The sequence below is a fragment of the Pseudophryne corroboree genome, chromosome 4, assembly GCF_028390025.1.
Source record: "Pseudophryne corroboree isolate aPseCor3 chromosome 4, aPseCor3.hap2, whole genome shotgun sequence".
In the NCBI taxonomy this organism is placed as follows: Eukaryota; Metazoa; Chordata; class Amphibia; order Anura; family Myobatrachidae; genus Pseudophryne; species Pseudophryne corroboree.
The window spans coordinates 323663543-323668352 of record NC_086447.1 but is presented as its reverse complement, the minus strand read 5'-3'; the positions used below and the strand labels follow the sequence as shown (position 1 = coordinate 323668352).

The window sequence follows — 4810 nt, the reverse complement described above, 5'->3', positions numbered from 1 at the left end:
GTCCTGACGGAGTCCCCAGCATCCACTTAGGACGTTAGAGAAAATAAGAATTTACTTACCGATAATTCTATTTCTCGTAGTCCGTAGTGGATGCTGGGCGCCCATCCCAAGTGCGGATTGTCTGCAATACTTGTACATAGTTATTGTTACAAACAAATTCGGGTTGTTATTGTTGTAAGCCGTCTGTTCAGAGGCTCCTACATTTGTCATACTGTTAACTGGGTTCAGATCACAAGTTATACGGTGTGATTGGTGTGGCTGGTATGAGTCTTACCCGGGATTCAATATCCTTCCTTATTGTGTACGCTCGTCCGGGCACAGTATCCTAACTGAGGCTTGGAGGAGGGTCATAGGGGGAGGAGCCAGTACACACCACCTAATCCTAAAGCTTTATTTTTGTGCCCTGTCTCCTGCGGAGCCGCTATTCCCCATGGTCCTGACGGAGTCCCCAGCATCCACTACGGACTACGAGAAATAGAATTATCGGTAAGTAAATTCTTATTATCACTGTATAATAGGTTATTCAGCCTATATATTAATGTCGGTGATTATCACTGTATAATAGGCTATGGAGCCTATATTAAGGTCTGTGGTTATCACTGTATAATAGGCTATTGAGCCTATATTAATGCTGTATAAATATATTAATGTCTGTAATTATCATAGGCTATTGAGCTTATATATATATATTTATTCATAGAGCATGTGTTGTACCCGGCCTGTGATTATACTGTATAATAGGCTATATTAACACGGAAACATTTGTAATTTGTTCTGTGATTATCAGGGTCAGCATGGCAAAGGGGCCATTTTAACCATGCTTCCTGTTGTTTTCCAGTGTGTAATTCTGGAACATTCCTGCCCTACATCTCTAAGCCACCAGAGGCGCAGGGGTGTTAGTGGGAATTTGGTTCGGGTTTCACATGCCCATGTGAACTGCTTTTCACATAAAGAATACTCTGGTTTCTCTTCAGATCGAATAAATCTTTCGCCTTTTATTAAAGATTTCCGTAGAGAGGAACAACCATGAGTTTCATATAAATATGTTGTTCAGCAATAAAATATATATATGACACATAATAACTTCAATAAGTCGTGCAAGTGTCTGTCCGTTGCCTATTGTGGTGTCTGTCTGCATAGCGAGTAAGGCTCTAGCGCAGACTAAAAATAATTTTAAAAATCCTATGTTAAGCATTGGCAATTCAAATTAAAAGAGCGGTAACATCGGAGTCTCGGAAGTTACTCCGCCAGCTCTAACAAAAGACAGTCTTTCCAAAGGGCCAATTTCCCTTTGGGTACCAGGGTGTTTATTTAACTGGTCTTATAATTTAATGCACGATTCTATGTCAAATCTCACACCGATAACTACGAGTGAGAAGGGTACATTAGTCCAGCACTCAGATAGTGCAGGGTTTTTGACAACCATACATTGCTAAATCCCAGTGAGTCAATGTCTCCATTTTTACAGAGACTGAGTAGACTCTAACCACTATTTAATAGTTTCCAAAATGACGCGATCCGCCATTGGTAAATGCGTCTGTGTCAAACATTATAAAGACCCAAGATACATTTGGGTCACTAGACTCTATGTATGGAAACAATGACGATCACTGTTAATGAGAAGCTGCAGAGTATATCTGTAAAGCTTCTGCTAACGCCGGTTACTTTGATTCTCACTTTTCATCGTCGCTAGTTTAAGCGCGACAAGGCCAGAGCTTGGTTGGTCCTAAATTTGATATTCAGCCATTACCGCATCCAGTATCAAAACGGAAATACTTGTGCCGGCGTTTAATCCCTTTAGACTTCAGTTTTTTCAAGGCGGTGGTACAAAACAGTCACGCCTTGTAACGACAGGACGCTACAGTCAGCAAGCCAGTGGCTTAACGACCTCTTAGGCCATCTCCATTTTCCAATGTGGAAGCGCGTCTTTACATGTTACATTTGCGGGGTTTCCAGACATCAACTCATGGATGTCTCAGCTATTTACAGATTAAAGGACAAGACTGCCTCTGTCGAACGGTTTGGCAGGTTGCCATTTAGTCTCTGCTGGATTTCAGCTGTCTTTATAACCAGGCAGTAGTACACCAACAGAGTCAGGGTTACTTATTCCCCTCTGTTTGGGGTAACAAAACCAGACAGCTCCGTCGCAGTCTCAATCAGCAAGTCACTTACTGCAGTTTGAAAATGGATTTTCTGCGGTTAGTATTTGCATTTCTCTATCGTCCTAGTGGATGCTGGGGTTCCTGAAAGGACCATGGGGAATAGCGGCTCCGCAGGAGACAGGGCACAAAAAGTAAAGCTTTTCCAGATCAGGTGGTGTGCACTGGCTCCTCCCCCTATAACCCTCCTCCAGACTCCAGTTAGATTTTTGTGCCCGGCCGAGAAGGGTGCAATCTAGGTGGCTCTCCTAAAGAGCTGCTTAGAAAAAGTTTAGCTTAGGTTTTTTATTTTACAGTGAGTCCTGCTGGCAACAGGATCACTGCAACGAGGGACTGAGGGGAGAAGAAGTGAACTCACCTGCGTGCAGGATGGATTGGCTTCTTGGCTACTGGACATCAGCTCCAGAGGGACGATCACAGGTACAGCCTGGATGGTCACCGGAGCCGCGCCGCCGGCCCCCTTGCAGATGCTGAAGTCAGAAGAGGTCCAGAATCGGCGGCTGAAGACTCCTGCAGTCTTCTAAAGGTAGCGCACAGCACTGCAGCTGTGCGCCATTTTCCTCTCAGCACACTTCACACGCAGTCACTGAGGGTGCAGGGCGCTGGGGGGGGGCGCCCTGGGAGGCAAATGTAACCTATATAAAGGCTAAAAATACCTCACATATAGCCCCCAGAGGCTATATGGAGATATTTAACCCCTGCCTGGATTCACTAAATAGCGGGAGACGAGCCCGCCGGAAAAGGGGCGGGGCCTATCTCCTCAGCACACGGCGCCATTTCCTCTCACAGCTCCGCTGGTCAGGACGGCTCCCAGGTCTCTCCCCTGCACTGCACTACAGAAACAGGGTAAAACAGAGAGGGGGGGCAAATTTATGGCGATATTTTGATATATATAAAGCAGCTATAAGGGAGCACTTATTATAAGGCTATCCCTGTTATATATAGCGCTTTTGGTGTGTGCTGGCAAACTCTCCCTCTGTCTCCCCAAAGGGCTAGTGGGTCCTGTCTTCGTTAGGAGCATTCCCTGTGTGTCTGCTGTGTGTCGGTACGTGTGTGTCGACATGTATGAGGACGATATTGGTGTGGAGGCGGAGCAATTGCCAAATATGAGGATGTCACCCCCTAGGGAGTCGACACCAGAATGGATGCCTTTATTTATGGAACTACGGGATAGTGTCAACACGCTAAAGCAGTCGTTTGACGACATGAGACGGCCGGACAATCAATTAGTGCCTGTCCAGGCGACTCAAACACCGTCAGGGGCTGTGAAACGCCCTTTGCCTCAGTCGGTCGACACAGACCCAGACACAGGCACTGACTCCAGTGGTGACGGTGACAAATCAACCGTATTTTCCAGTAGGGCCACACGTTATATGATTTTGGCAATGAAGGAGGCGTTACATTTAGCTGATACTACAGGTACCACTAAACAGGGTATTATGTGGGGTGTGAAAAAACTACCTATAGTTTTTCCTGAATCAGAAGAATTAAATGACGTGTGTAATGAAGCGTGGGTTGCCCCTGATAAAAAGCTGATAATTTCAAAGAAATTATTGGCATTATACCCTTTCCCGCCAGAGGTTAGGGAGCGCTGGGAAACACCTCCTAGGGTGGACAAGGCGCTAACACGCTTATCTAAACAAGTGGCGTTACCCTCTCCTGAGACGGCCGCACTTAAAGATCCATCAGATAGGAGGATGGAAAATATCCAAAAAAGTATATACACACATGCAGGTGTTATACTACGACCAGCTATAGCGACTGCCTGGATGTGCAGTGCTGGGGTAGTTTGGTCAGAGTCCCTGATTGAAAATATTGATACCCTGGACAGGGACAATATTTTACTGTCGTTAGAACAAATAAAGGATGCATTTCTTTATATGCGTGATGCACAGAGGGATATCTGCACACTGGCATCACGGGTAAGTGCTATGTCCATTTCGGCCAGAAGAGCTTTATGGACGCGACAGTGGACAGGCGATGCGGATTCAAAACGACATATGGAAGTTTTGCCGTATAAAGGGGAGGAGTTATTTGGAGTCGGTCTATCAGATTTGGTGGCCACGGCTACAGCCGGGAAATCCACCTTTCTACCTCAAGTCACTCCCCAACAGAAAAAGGCACCGACTTTTCAACCGCAGCCTTTTCGTTCCTTTAAAAATAAGAGAGCAAAGGGCTATTCATATCTGCCACGAGGCAGAGGTCGAGGGAAGAGACAGCAACAGGCAGCTCCTTCCCAGGAACAGAAGCCTTCCCCGGCTTCTACAAAAGCCTCAGCATGACGCTGGGGCTTCTCAAGCGGGCTCGGGGACGGTGGGTGGTCGTCTCAAAAATTACAGCGCGCAGTGGGCTCACTCGCAGGTAGATCCCTGGATCCTGCAGATAATATCTCAGGGGTACAGGTTGGAATTAGAGACAGATCCACCTCGCCGTTTCCTGAAGTCTGCTTTACCAACGTCCCCCTCCGAAAGGGAGACGGTTTTGGAAGCCATTCACAAGCTGTACTCTCAGCAGGTGATAGTCAAGGTACCTCTTCTACAACAAGGGAAGGGGTATTATTCCACTCTTTTTGTGGTACCGAAGCCGGATGGCTCGGTAAGGCCTATTCTAAATCTGAAGTCCTTGAACCTGTACATAAAGAAGTCCAAGTT

General features: G+C 46.3%; 1 non-coding gene across 1 annotated transcript; it reads left to right on the top strand.

Moving 5' to 3' along the window:
* Window positions 1-954: 954 nt before the first annotated feature.
* On the top strand, window positions 955-1075 carry LOC134913496 (U5 spliceosomal RNA). The gene has a single exon (XR_010177249.1). It is a non-coding gene; the product is annotated as a U5 spliceosomal RNA (small nuclear RNA).
* Window positions 1076-4810: the final 3735 nt, after the last annotated feature.